This window comes from Neomonachus schauinslandi, chromosome 7 (genome assembly GCF_002201575.2).
Source record: "Neomonachus schauinslandi chromosome 7, ASM220157v2, whole genome shotgun sequence".
Taxonomy (NCBI): Eukaryota; Metazoa; Chordata; class Mammalia; order Carnivora; family Phocidae; genus Neomonachus; species Neomonachus schauinslandi.
In genome coordinates, this window is record NC_058409.1 from 124,913,448 (window position 1) to 124,929,464 (window position 16,017).

Below are 16,017 nucleotides of genomic sequence, written 5' to 3' on the forward strand. Positions count from 1 at the left end.
ATGGGAATAATGCTGTCTTCCCTATTTTATAAGGTAATACTGAAAATAAGAGTGAAGTAAAACCTGTACTCTTTAAAAAATTAAAACATTATACAAATCTAAAATGGTGCTATTACATTTGTTTGGCTAATGCTATAATAATTTGCAAGAACAAGATCATTTATATTTTCAACCCTAGTCATTTTTGTTAGGATTATAGAGGCAGAGATGTAAAAATATTGACAAATTATAGCTATTTCTCAGAATCATATTTTTCAAAAGGAACTATTTCTGGAAGAAATGTAGAAAGTGATTCATTTGTACTGTGGAAAATGTATTTTTCCCTAAAAATAAGAATGTATTTTTTGGGTATGTAACCAATAAATTCTGATTAAAATCAGTTTAGCACTTTCTTTTTTAATCATCTCTTTCAGCTACTGTTTCCTTGGCATTTATTGTTCAGTTATTGTTTTGCCATATGTGTGCTGAATTTTGTGGGGAAATATAGAAAAAATTAAGAAACATGCTACTTGTGTTGAAAGAGTTTACAACCTTATAGAATAAAATAAGTTATATGTTTGGCATTTTTATTGAACAGGTTTTGGAGATAGTTCTCATACTCCCTAAAATTGTCTTACAAAGCCTAAGGGATCTAGCCTATTAAAATTCCTTTGACTTGGTTTCCCTGTAAGGATATTCACCAATACCAATGATAGCCCCTTAGATTTCTGACTTTTTATCAGCCAATAATTTCTGTTGATTGGTACTTCTTTGTTTTGCATTTAAAATAGTTGTTTCTAATACTTACTATGGGACACTATAAAATGTTGAGGTGCTTTCTCCATCATCAAAGTGTGATTAAATTTTGCTGAATTTAATTTTAAGGTTAAATACAGTAGTTTAAGCTTCTTAACTTCATGATTGTAATCTCCTGGAGGGAAGATCTATGTGTTTTACTTTCTTGTATACCCCAAACATTGTATCTTGTGCATAAAATGATACTATTTTTTTTCCTTAAAAGTTGAAGATCTTATTAGGAATTGTTATATACTTATATAAATTTAACAATAGTTGCATGAAATACAACATTGTTTAATTATACAAAGAAAAAACTGAAGTTTGAGTATGAAGGTTATGATGTCCATATGAAGTGAGAAATTTCAAATTATTACTTCACAAAATGAAATCTGCATTATTTTCAAGTCTATTAAAATAGTATTAGATTTTCCTTTCACCCTAGTAGCTGAAATCCTGTTTATTGTAGAAGATGTTGAAAGAGTGAATAAGTATACAAGAATATGGACTTGCTTCTTTCTGGTATTTAAAATTTATTACTCTTTTTAATTTTAACTGATAATCTCTATTAAGTTAAATGTTTGCTGTGTCCCAGAGTCTGGCACTCAACAGTCAGTCAGCAAATGTTTTTATTAGTTGAGCTAAAAATTTAAATTAAGAAAGTAACAGATGAGACCACACACATACATACACACCACCACCACCACCACCACCACCACCAACAACAACAACATCTGGCACAAATCCCAATGAAGGGAAAACACAATAAAAGCGAGTTTCTTGTTCAGTTCCCCCCCCCGCCTCACATGTGTTCTGCACTTCATAATTTTGCTGCAGGAATTACCTGTTGAGTTCCTTTATTTAAAACCTCAGGTTTGTTGGTAAACATGACAACAGAGGGCCTGGTTCTCTGACTTAATTACAAGTAGTTGTAATTGAATGTCCATGAACGGTCTTTCAAATAAGGGCCAATAGGAAGTATAGTGCACTTGGTCAAACCATGTCATATCCAACACTTGGTCATGTTTCCCATTTTGCTTTGAGATCTGCTAAAACCTTTGTTTCAATGAACTTTCACTGAAGTGTTGCAAAAGGAAATAAAACATGTTATGTTGATGGAGAACCTAACCAAATATTATGCTTTCTTTCTCAAAATACATTATTTCTTTTAGGACTAGACTAATCCTAACATGAACTTAGACATAATTACTCACTCCATTCACCTTGTGCAATTAACTGAATAATTACATGAATGTGAACATTGCTTTAGCCAGCCTTTCTCCCATATAATTCTGCAGGGGATATCCTCTTCAGCTGCAGTATTCTGGGACCTAATTATGATGTCTCTTGGAATCTGGCCTGAGTGTAGGAATTCAAGCTGGTTTTCCAGGGCAGAGACCATGCAGAAATCCCAGTTGGGTTCACTAGAATCCAGTTGTAAACATCATGCTATTCAACTGCATTGTAAAGGATCATTTATATTTTTCTAATTTATACACTAAAATTGGATGCTAAAATTTTAGTCTTGGTTGTCCAACTTCTCCTTCAGCAGTCCTGAGTGTTGATACTTTTTAGTGTTGAGTGGTAACATTTATAAGATTAATAGGCCCTATTGTGCTATTAATGAGACAAGGTAATTGCTCTTAGTATGGAATTAGAACAAACTGAATAATAAGCTCTAGCTTGGAAGAAGGACCCAACATAGTTAATTTAGAGATTGAAATTATTTCTTCCCAAGGTCAAAGAGTCTTGTGGTGATGGTCTAAACTTCTGAAGCAATATTAAGAAAAATTGAAGATGTATAAACCATTCCTATGTATCTTGACTGAGTGGAAATGAATGAAAGTACATGTTACTTTTCATATTTCCTCAGCTTGACTTATTAAGTCTTCAGAAAGAGACCATAGATGATAGCCACATCACCCTTCTGGGGGAATTATGTTTTATGGACTAGAGTTTTTTAGTTCATTGAGGCCAGAGTATTATCATTTCATAAATCATTCACTATCCAAATTCATCTTCCTCTATAAATGGTGAAATATTATTCACCAGAGAGTGATGTGGAGGAATGATGTATGAAATGAACAAATGTGGCTACATGCATTCCATTATGCAATTGAGAATAGGTATTAATTAATCAATCTAGTTATTTAGTTATAGTTGTATATTTGATTCTCTAGTTTATGGTGGTGGCAGCTGCTTGCTTATGTTAACCCTTGGGTTATAGTCCCCAGTTTTGCTTCTCAGTCCTTCTTTCAACCCGTGTAACAAAATTCCCTCTATTACATTCCCACATCCCTGTTTTCTTGGTTGGACCCTGACTGATGGGAATAGGTTCTGTTTTACTGATGGAAAGAAAAAGTGGGAAATAGTTAAAGAAGAGAAACATAGAGATATAGTTTATGAATTGATGATGTTTATGTTTAGGACTGGCCTTTGAGCTGTCACTTTCTTCCTCCTGCTAAATCCCTAAGTCACTGCTGACTTGCAGTAGTTTAAAAGACCTGAAGTGGATACCTGAAATTGTCAAGTCTTCAGTGGTGATTTTCGTTAGAGACTCTACTCTGCTCCGTCATTTGACTTCCAGTCAGTTCAGTTTTATTCCAGGAGGACATGGAGTTTGTCCATGGAGGGATCCTATATTTTCTCTGTAAATGCAATACATGGAGAAGAAAGAAAGAATTCTTAACAGTTCAATGTGGGAAATTAAGTATTCAGTCCAAATGAATTTTCTTATTCCCCCATAGAGTAGCATTTATGAAGTTCAGACTTCATTTAGCATGGTTTTTGATTCTCCAACCAAATCATAATATCAATAATTTTTCTGTGTACATTTTGGCTGAAATTTTCTCCATAAATAAAGCTCCTACTAAAATGACTTCCTTAATACGATGTTAGATGTGATTAGTTCACTGCAAAACCACAGAAAAATAATATTTATATGATCAACACTGTAAAGGTAATGCCCCAAATACTGGCTGGTCATATGAGTGCTCTATAGAAAGCAATGTAAATGCTCTTTACATCTCTGCCTTTAAAGATATCTCAAAAACCTGTAGCACCTTCTTACTAGACATGCCCCTGGAGGCAAGGGAAACAAACAAAAATGAACTATTGGGACTTCATCAAGATAAAAAGCTTCTGCACAATGAAGGAAACAATAATACTAAAAGGCAACCTATGGAATGGGAGAAAATATTTGCAGATTACATATCTGATAAAGGGTTAGTATCCAAAATCTATAAAGTCAACACCCCCGAAACAATCCAGTTAAGAAATGGACAGAAGACATGAATAGACATTTTTCCAAAAAAGACATACAGTTGACTAACAGACACATGAAAAAATGCTCAACATCACTCATCATCAGGGAAATATAAATCAAAACCACAATGAGATACCACTTCACACCTGTCAGAATGGCTAATATTAACAATACAGAAAACAACAGATGTTGGCAAGGATGTGGAGAAAGGGGAACACTCTTACACTGTTGGTGGGAATGCAAACTGGTGGAGTCACTCTGAAAAACAGTATGAAGTTTCCTCGAAAAGTTAAAAATAGAACTACCATACAACTGCCCTACTAGGTATTTACCCAAAGGATACAAAATACTGATTTGAAGGGGCACATGCACCTTGATGTTTATAGCAGCATTATCAGCAATAGCCAAATTATGGAAGAGTCCAAATGTCCATTGATGGATGAATGGATAAAGATGATATATATATCAATGGAATATTACTCAGCGATCAAAAAGAATGAAATCTTGCCATTTGCAATGACATGGATGACGCTAGAGTGTATTATGCTGAGCAAAACAAGTCAGTCAGAGAAAGACAAATACCATATGATTTCACTCATATGTGGAATTTAATAAAAAAACCAGATGAACATAGGGGAAGGAAGAAAAAAAGAGAGAGACTTATCTATAGAGAACAAACTGAGGGTTGCTGGATGGGCTAAATGGGTGATGTTAAGGAGGGCACTTGTGATGAGCACTATGTAAGTGATGAATCACTAAATACTCCTGAAACCAATATTATACTATATGTTAACTAACTAGAATTTAAATAAAAACTTAAAAAAACAAGGGAAAAAACAAGATCTTAAAAAAACTATGATGGTCTCAGCTTCTTTATCATAAAGGTTGATCCCTTGGTAAATTTTGTTAAAGAATGACTTACTAAATTGGATCATATAGAAACTATAAGTAAGACATCCAACAATTTGCTCTCTTTACGCTTATAAAACCCCAGCATAATTGCATGTCTTTAAAAAATGTATATTTTCTGTGGCTATAAACATATACAGTATTAAAGCATCCGGTCATTTGAGAGAAAACTCAGTGTCAAAGATTTTGTGTAATTTGGAGAACTGAAGGCCAAGATAGAAACCAAAATGGTTGTTGTACTTATCCCAGCAAGCTAACGCATTTCCCTGAGACAATCTTGAATTATTAGTTGCCTCCAATTTAAAGCCTTCATATTTCATATCAAAAATCTCAGGTTGGGGCGCCTGGGTGGCTCAGATGGTTAAGCGTCTGCCTTCGGCTCAGGTCATGATCTCAGGGTCCTGGGATCGAGTCCCGCATCGGGCTTCCTGCTCCTTGGGAGTCTGCTTCTCCCTCTGCCTCTCTCTCTCTCTCTCTGTCTCTCATGAATAAATAAATAAAATCTTTAAAAAAAAAAAATCTCAGGTTGAATGAAAACTCAGATGACCTAGGACTGACTTTATGAACACCTTTACATGAATTAGAATTAGGACGTGCAAACCCAAGCTGAGGCAACTAAGTGAATACAGGAGATTTCTTTGGCTCACGGAAGAACTTGGACAGCCAGGTGCATTAATGCTCTGTGGGCATACATGCATGAAAAGCCTTATGTAAGTGTCAGGTGCCAGGCCGGTGATGATGGTGCATTAAAAATCGTCTGATAGGTGGTAACACAAATCCAGGCTCCTCGTAAAATAAACTTACATATTTTTTTTGGTAGGAACCAACACTAGGCTAGACAGTTAATGAGCTCCAGAGCTGTTTATTGGTTACTCCTGAGAAGCCTGATGAAGTAGTTCAGTCATGCTAAGATGCTGCTTGGGTGGTGCTGGAAACCTACCCAGCCTCAGTGCCCATTTTCTCCCACAGTATGGTGGATGTTTCCATGAGCCAGATGTCTGCATGGGAATTGGTGGACTTTGTTTGTGCCTTCATTTCCTTATCACATTTTGTTGGCCGGGGAGGAGAGGGGATTTATTGGGTCAGCTGGGTGGCATTAGGTCAGAGGCAGATGGGAAAAGATGGTCTTTGCTAAAGGGTCTCAGCCAGCTTGCCAAAGGCTGTGTTGTAGAGGATGAAAGATAAGCAAACTTAGCAAGTGCAGGGAGAGGAAGCAGCACTTCCTTCAGGCAATTCTCAGAACTGTTTCTAAGCTGTTTACTTCCTATTTTGATACCTAAAGCAACAAGAAACAAGGTCTCTGGACCAGTCTTTGGTTGGCCTTGTCCTGAGCTTGTTTATCCACTCTTTCTGTCAGGAAGCAATTGTGATAAGGCCTCTGGCACTGCTCTGGAAGATTTTTTCCATTTTGTATGTGGCTTTTGATTGATCATGTTGTGAACACAGTGCTCTATTCTTGGATTGATTTATTAACAGAGTTCAAAGAACCTCCACCATTTAGAGGGTTTTGTCCTTTTGCTTAAAGAGAAAGGCATTATTTGCACCTCTGAATAAGGGCATTTCCAGGCTTTCAGTTCAATAACTGATGAAGATTGAGTGGCTTTGTGTCTAGGGATCAATTTGTGTACATCAAAATGTATTATATGTCTATACACGTGACATCTAATTTATTGGCCTGGAGTAAATTTTCTTTTTTTTCTGCTGGGAAATTAGAACATGAAGGCTTCTTAAAGAAAATGCTAGTTTGGACTATTGATTTTGAGACTCTAGGGTTTATTCAAAGAGTTTCTTTTATTTTATACTGTAGGGGGATCCCTTCTTTTCTTCATGCGAAAACTACTGCCCTTCCATAGCCCCCACCTTTGCAGTGGTTCTGAGCTATACCATGTTTATTTTGAATCACTGGTTATTATTGCATTGGGTCTGTATATGGACTCCGCCTGCTTTGGACCAGGAATTTGATTTGCTTGGCCCCACTTCAAATATTGTCAGCACCCTGTGCATTTAGGGCTCTATAAAAATATGAAATAACAACCACAACTTTATGAGCTGAAAACAGCTTTTCTCACCACACTTACTTCTCAATGGACAACAGCAATTTCCATGTTTGAAAACCAGCCAATATTAAACATCTTTTATTATCTCCTTGCTACTTCCAATAAAACTGATATAATAAGAAATGGGAAGTGTCTTATTTCTCTGGTTTTTAGAAGGTATAGATCCAAAAAAAAAAAAAATGGTTTTCAAAGTCAAAGTAATAAGAATACCCATTCTGCCCTGTAGTGAGAATGCTTAGAAAGTTCATGTTATCCAACAGCTGGTATCAGTTGTCATATTTATTTTTCCTTTTATACCTTGACCACTAACAGAGGAACAAGGAGAACAGAACACAGATGAGATTAGTTTCTTTAAAAAAGAAAAAGTATGACCTTTCTACAACTCAGAGCAGCTTTGGTTTCTGAGAAATCATCTCAAATTCTGAGTAGTCATCAGATAAGGCAATTGTGGCACACCAAATTAAATAAACAAATTAGGTGTTATAATAAACAAATATACAAATTAGGGCAGTTATACAAAGATTCTGGTAGTGACCAATGAGATCTTTTGATTAAGTCATTTTATTCAGTATGTCCATAGGTCATGTTGGGTCAACAAATGTTAGTCCAAGAACTATTGCTGTTTTGTTCTTTAAATACCCATTGTTTGCAGTGAAGAGGGACACAATCATGTGTTTTTTAGAAGACTAATTATTAAAAACTTATTACTTTTTATGGGCATTAAATGTCTCTTCTTTTATGAAATGCTTGTTACAGTAGGTAGTCATATGGTTTATGTCTTTATAAAAAATAGAAAAATATGACATCCCAGTGTTGGTCACCAGAATTTCTGGTGAAGTGTAAAATTCTACTATTGTCTTATACCTTTTTCTAAGTCTACAGCTGTTTACTTGCAAGGAGACAATTGTAGCTCTGAGCAGGTACCTGTGATGTCTCCAGTGGAATCTGGAAAGAACACATTGATTCATATACATGAATTAATACACTGATAAGCAAAAAAAGGGGGGGGTTGATAGGTTTATATGATGCCAACTGAGTAAAAGTTTACAAATATTCATTGGAGTACATCATAGATAAAGATATCAGAGCATATGCTGGGACCCCAGAAAAAAGTCCAAGTTGACATGTAGGATTTCTGGATGTGATAGCCTCAGTTACACAGCCTCCTTCTTACCTCTGGTATCCATGCTAGCAGATCATCAACTGCAAACAAAAGGCAGCTGCCCTGATTTCAGCAGTAACACAAACCTTTGTTCTATATTTGGACTCTATTCACAAGAGGCGCTTCCCTGAGTCCACAAACAGCTTATTGGCTCTAAGAGCAAGGTCTTCAGGCTGAACTCTGCCAGCAGGCCTTGTGGGTCATGATACAGTATTTTGAGATATGATGTTATTAATCATATTGTGATGTATTGCATGGTGAGGCTGAGGAAACACCATTGAACAGCAAAATCCATAGATGCATGGTGAGGCTGAGGAAGTACCATTGAACAGCAAAATCCATAGATGTGAGTTCTCGTTTAGGTTTTCTTTCTTTCTTTCTTCTTTCTTTCTTTCTTTCTTTCTTTCTTTCTTTCTTTCTTTCTTTCTTTCTTTCTTTTTCTTTCTTTCTTTTTCTTCTCTCTCTTTCTTTCTTCTTTCTTTCTTTCTTTCTTTCTTCTTTCTTTCAAGATTTATTTATTTTTTAGAAAGAGAGAGCCAGCAAGCAGGGGGAGGGGCAGGGGAAGGGAGAGAATCTCAAGCAGACTCCTTGATGAGTGCAGAGCTCAATGCAGGGCTCAATCGCAAGACCCTGATATCATGACCTGAGCTGAAATCAAGAGTTGGATGCTTAATGGACTGAGCCACCCAGACACCCCTAGGTTCTATTTCTGATTTGCTGGTGTAGCTTCTTTGGACTTTGGTTTGCTCATTTATAAAATGACAAGTTGGACTAGGTCAGTGTTTCTACTCAGTGTCTGTTTAGCACCTGCATCAGGCTCAAAATAGTTATACAAATACAGATTCCTGGGCTCAACTGGCCCTCATCACATCAGAATTTTGTGGTATGGCCCTGAAGTCAGCATTTGTAACACTCTCCACCTCTAAATCTTTCACAAGCAAAAGTTTGAGAAATACACTACTGTATCTCTCTGAGGTTCCTTTACACTCTTGTAATCTGCAAGTTTGCTTCTCAAAAGTAAAAATTCTCCTTCCCCCATGAGAATGACTGAGGGCTCTTGAAGGGTGTTTTGTCCAATCTAATTCCTAGATAAAGCATTTTGGAACTGAGTTATCTCCACTACTTTAAGTTAGGAATATTGCCGACATTATAGAAATAAGACAATGCCCTTGAGGGGGAGAAACTTAACAAAGTTTTGAAAACACAAATGGCTTTGTACTACTTTTCCCTACAGTCACCTTCAAAAGAACCCATTAAAGGTCCTAACTTCCTCTTTGCGGGCTATGGGTTTGTCTGTGCCACAACCCTGTAGCCAGGTGATTCAGCTCTTTAGGCTTTGGTTCAATGCTGGTAAGAATTCAGTTCTTCCTTGACTCCTTCAGACTAAACATTTGAGTTATGAGCCACATAAAATCATTTGGTAGGGATTGTAGCTAGGGAAATTCAGTTCACAATCTGACACCTCATAAAGCTTTATTTTAGAGTTTGTGGGGTTTGGTGTATATCATTTATTTTTTTGGACTTAAGCAAGCACCTGGATGTGGGTTTTTCTTTTTCTGGCTGACAAAACAAAACGGGGTTCAGTTAATTTCTTCCCTTTAAATGGTTTATGATCTTTGCCTCATTTTATTTGGATTTAATTGGGCTAGCTAGGATCATTGCAAATACAAAGCAGCTGGAGAAGCCTGGCTACAATCAGACGAATTTGAGCTTTGGGTTTCCTTTCTCCAGCATGTACAGTGGTATACAAGACTCTAACTTTGTGTGTATATTTTTATTCTCTAGGACTCCTTTTCCACATGAAAAATATGCTGATTAGATTAGATGATCTTGGTTCCTTCTAGCTTCAAAAAATATCACAGTTTTTATAATTCTATTCTCATTATTCTAGACTATTTGGCAGTATGACCTATAAAAACAAAAATAATAATGTGGAATATAAAACTGAAGAAAAAGGTGGATAGAGGTTTTCTAGAGAAAAGAAAATCTGAAATATTCAAAATACAGAAAGTTAAAAGTTAGACTTAACTTCTATATGGATACAAAGAGAAAATCAGGACAATTAAGTAGACATTATAGGAGCTAAATGTATGTTCAAGGAATGGAAAAGCTTTTCAAATATTTGGATTGGTTTAGTAATGGAGTAGAATAGGTTGGCTTTCAGGGCAGTAACTTGCCCATCACTGGGATTGTTCAAGCAGACATATATTTACACATGTCTCAGGAATATTATAGAGAATATTCCTGTGATGATATGAGGTTGGACATTGTAGTCATATGATTTAATAGAGTAATGGTTAGGTAAATCACAAATAGAGATGGATTGTTCAGGAGTGTTAAAGAACAATGATTTTTTATTTTCAAGAAAAGAAGACAATGGCAACAAGAATGGAGATGTGAAGCATTATTATGTGTGCAGGATACTGTCATGTGGTCTTTTGTGTTTGCAGAGAAGTAAAAAGAATAGAGCAGAGTTTAGATTCCAACAACTATTTTTTGTTCAAGCTATTAGAAAGCACCAATTGGAATAGTAATTAAACAGTCCCTACATCATAGAACTTCTAATTCATTTCATAAGTGTTTAATGAACTCTTACTATATACTAAATATGTGCTGAAATGAAATAGCAAGTGAGTCTTAAAAAGGCATGAATATTTTTAGGGGGAAAAAGATATACCACAGCTCAGTTTTATTAGTAGTATCTTCTAGAGAGGGGGGCCTTGTAAAAAAATGGTAGTTTGGCTTTGACATTACTTCAGTCCTCTTTTAGTTATTTCTCTTCCTGCATTTAGTAACTCTTCCTCATTCATTTGACAAATATTTATTAAATATCTACTAAGTTCAGATACCATTCAAGCTGTAAGAATACATCAATGAACAACAGAGACAAAGTGAGCAGTGCCTTGAATCTGCATTTTGTTTCTGATTATCCAAATTCTAAAATAAGTCTACCTCATTAGAGGCTCGACCTCTACCTGCCCCCTGTAACACACATTAATATGCTGTCAACTCTGTTTCTCATAGTAATTGCAATAAGAGGAAAGCATGTCAAGGGTGCGGAGACTGAGCAACATTCACATCCCTCCACTTTAACAATAGATAAAAATGTGATACACTTTGTAAGTATGTTGTGGTTAAGGACTGAATCATGACCCCCTCAATTCACATGTTAAAGTCCTAAGGCCAATATATCAGAATGTGATTGTATTTGGAGACAGGGCCATTAAAGAGGTAATTAATATAAAATGAGGTCATATAGGTGGGCCTTAATCCAGTATGACTGGTGTCCTTATAGGAAGAGGAGATTAGGACACAGACATATACAAAGGGAAACTATGTGAAGACAAAAATAGCCATCTACCAGCCAAGGAGAGAAGCCTCAGAAGAAACCAACCCTACAAGCACCCTGATCTTGGACTTCTAAAGCTCCAGAACTTTGAGAAAATAAATTTCTGTTTAAGCCATCTAGACTATGTTTCTTCATTATGTCAGCCCTGGCAAACTAATACACAGAGTAAGGGATACTCATTAGGACATGATTTAAAATTTTCTTATCATATAGATATGAGGCTGCTATAATTCTGTCCATTGCCCAACATCCTCTTCCTCTCATACCTGCTTTTCCAACACTGATATTGGAAGTCAGCACCTGAAAACTCTAACCTCATTATCTGAGACCTTCCAGGGGCTGGCATTGTAAGTCAGTGCAGTGTCTGTCTGGCATATCAATGATTCCCTAAGGAGGAAAGCAGCTTGGTGAGAAGGAATTAGTGACTATTATTATTTTTTTAAGTATCTGTTTAGAGGCATCCCACTGATATATGCACAAAAGATAGATCTGGTATATCACTATAGGCATATTCCAGCCTTCAGAATGCAAAAAAATCTCCTGAATCTAATTAGATATGGAGTCAAAGTAAAGAATGTCCTTCCCCAAATTGACTGTGGGAGTTTTGTATATTTATTTGAGTGAACTGGGTCAGCTGACAGGACCAGCTAGCTTACAGACTCAAACTGTGATTTATAGTTTGGTGGTAAGGAAGAGCAACTTTAGAAACTCAGACCTCTTCTATATTCTGTATGACCCTGGTCCTAGTTGGCCAGCCCCTTCCAAGGCAACACTGTACATCTGCACTGATTTATGCAGACAAAGTCTGCAGCCTGGACATCTTGGTGTGACTCCCTTATCCCAACCCAATGCACATCTTGAGGATTAGGTGGCAGAACCCACCCACCATAGTGGCACCATGAAAAAGGGTTTGTTACCTGTTCATTCAAGGTAATGAGAAGGAGGTACTGTTTGTTTTGAAATAGTTGCTTTAGAAGGAGAAGAACTGATGGGTTTTAGGTTTTGTTTTGTTCTTTAGTTTAAACAAATTTAGTAAATATTAACCCCCCCTCCCCCAAAAAAAGAAGCAGCAGAGGAAACAGCTGCAGGAAGAAACATTTTCCAAGAAGGTCATCCTAGGTCAAATGTCATTGAGAATGTAGCATGACAAGGAAAAGCTTGAGCAGATCAGGAGGGGTCTGGATTTAATCCCAGCTTCTAGCACAAGAACACAATGATTGGACAGGTCATTTATACCCAGTGCTTTCTACTAAGAAATTCAGCCCATGAAGAATAATAATGGTAAAAATATACATAGTGCTTATCCCTAGTCAGGTACTAAATGTTTTATATTTACTGTAACTCAGTTAATCCTCACATAGGGTTCTGAAAGCTTGTTGTCTTACGCAGACATTCTAAAATGCTTCCCAAGATTCCTATCCCCTTGTGTATAGACCCTATATGATCTGCTCCCCCATCCACACCCACTTGAGTATGAACAAGACTTATAAATATGAAGGTTATCACTCCATGATTATTTTACTTATAACTTTAATAATTTTGTAGATGTTATTAGGGTCCCTAATCAGTTGGTGTTGAGTTAATCACAAAAAGAGATTATCCTAGATGGTCTGACTTCAACTAGGGGAGCCCTTAAAAGGGACTAGGCCCAACCTGAGAGAAGAACTATATAGTGTAAGAGGGATTCTTCTAACTAGCCTTTATGTAGCAAATTGCTGTGTTGAAGAGGGCCACATGGCAGGAAAGAGCAGGCAGCCTCTAGAAGCTGAGAATGGCCCTTTAATTTACAGTCAAAACAAGTGGAAACCTTAGTCATATATTCATAAGGAAATGACCCAGATGAGTTAGAAGCAGATCATTTTCTAGTCAAGACCCCAGGTGAGGATATATCCAGTCAACACCATGATTTCAGCTTTGTGAGATGCTGAGCATAGTATACAGAGGCACTAAAATGTACCTGACTTCTGACCCACAGAAACAATGAGATAATACATTTGTGTTGTTTTAAGCCACTCTATTTGTGTCCACAGTAACTACTGTTTATAGTGATTTGTTATGCAACAAGAGAAAATTAGTGCACTTGTAATAGAACTTGGATTTGAACCTAGATTTCTGGTTCCAAAGTGTGTATATTTAACACTCTGTTGCATTAAGCTCCTGCCACCTGCCTTCTGTTTCCCTCTCCCTGCAAGTTGCCATGGCTAGAGTAGATATGGGACCCTTCCCTCTGGTGTAGTTGGTCAGAAAGCCATTTTGAAAGCAATAACTCTAGGACCCTGGCCTCTAGCCAGTCCCCCACTCTGTAACAACTCCCTTTTTACTCCATTTTTACATAGATGGGAAATCCTAGGTTTCATTCCCAGAGGACTTTTTTTTTTTTTTAAACACTTCTCTTAAAAAAAAATCTACAGTTTTGAATTATAGCCCTGTGGTTGAGGGAAAATGACATTTACTAGGGAAGTAACTTGTTATGGTCTTAGGTACTCTGCCAACTGCAATGAAAAGGGGGCTTTTAAATGTCATTTATACATTAAGAATGATTTAAAGAGACACTGAAGAATATACCCAGCTGGCATTGCCAAAATCTGTAGGCGTTATAGCCACAAGTATCCTGGGCTAAAACTTAATTTGTTCTTTTATGAGTGAATAGAGTATATTCTGCCCCTGTCTGAACTAAAATGTTTGAAAGTCACACTTCATTTAAAAGGTTTCATGGAGACATGCCCGATCTACAAAGAAATAAAGTATCAATCTGAAGAGTAGGCAGAAACCTTCATTGTCTAGAGAGTCTTTTTGGGGGGGAAACAGTTAAAAAAAAAAGAGGCAATATTCTTTTAAGTATGAGGACTTAACCTGGATGAGTTTTGTTTTTTTTTTTAATTTTATTTTATTATGTTATGTTAATCAGCATACATTACATCATTAGTTTTTGATGTAGTGTTCCATGATTCATTGTTTGTGTATAACACCCAGTGCTCCATTCAATACGTGCCCTCCTTAATACCCATCACCGGGCTAACCCATCCCCCCACTCCCCTCCCCTCTAGAACCCTCAGTTTGTTTCTCAGAGTTCATAGTCTCTCATTAACCTGGATGAGTTTTCTCAAACTTTCTGAATACTCAAACAGAACCTCCTCTAATTTAAATAAAAGATGGCTGACATCCAGAGAATAATAATGGTCTAGATATCAGAAGATAACCAGGTAATTGTCCAAATTACTCAGCAGTGGCGTTGAGTCAGGATGTGGCTGGTTTGATCTGATCCCTGTAGAGTGAGGCTTGGAGGAAGATTATAAAATCTTAAAAGAGAATTCTGGTAATGGTACCACTGCAATGAGTTTTAGCCTCTGCCAATTAATTTCACCTATGGCCATGAATACATTAGCATTATATATCTCTGTAAGTTCATATTTGTCATTCACTATTTTTGCTTGTAAAATGCACTTGAGAATCCCTCTCCTATTAACCTTCAAATATCCTAGATATTTATAGCTCATTTATAACCTTTGTACTTGCTTTGTAAACAATGGCAAAATACTGATACATCTTCCACTTTCTGAAGTTAATGGAGCACATATTAAGTGAAAAGAGTCTTTATATGTAAAAGTGACATAAGAACCTTGGTATCAGTGGGCTGTGTATATTGAGTTGCTTTCATTACAGGTGATGAATTTGGGCCAAATCATCTAATGCTTTTTAGTCTTTGGGACCAAGAGCATGCAGCATTTTATAAGATTTTCCCCCCTCATCAGGAGTAAGTGTGCTTTGTAATGGATTTGCTTACCATATACTGATACCACAGGCTTTCAGAAATAGTCAAGAAAGGTACAAAGGTAAAGCTATGACTAGTTGGTTAAGAAACTTGCAAAGAAATTTTTTAATGATGCTAAGGTTTGGATTTTTTTAAAAAAATCTAATTGAATTTAGTTGTATTTGGGTAGAACAAGGCCCACATCTTGGTAATACTGCCCCCACTCCCCACCACATGACATAGCAAGGTCTCTTGAAGATGATATCACCTATTAGGACTGTTGTGATGAATTTAGGAGATAATGCATGAGACCATACCTAAGACAATAACTGGCACCTGCGGTTATTCAACTGATAGTGAAATTTAAAAAACAAACAAGATTTTATTGCATGCCCATTGAACGAATGAATGCACATATAAAGCATTTAGATACTTACATTAATGAGTAAGCGTGGGATTTTCTATAATGTGACTATATTACTGAATTATTAAAATAGAAAAACATTGGGGGCGCCTGGGTGGCTCAGTCGTTAAGCATCTGCCTTCGGCTCAGGTCATGATCCCAGGGCCCTGGGATCGAGTCCCACATCGGGCTCCTTGCTCAGCGGGGAGCCTGCTTCTCCCTCTGCCGCTCCCTGCCACTCTGCCTACTTGTGATTCCTCTCTCTCTCTCTGTTTGTCAAATAAATAAATAAAATCTTAAAAAAAAAAAAAAGAAAAACATTGTGTAAGAAAAGTCTTGCCATCATC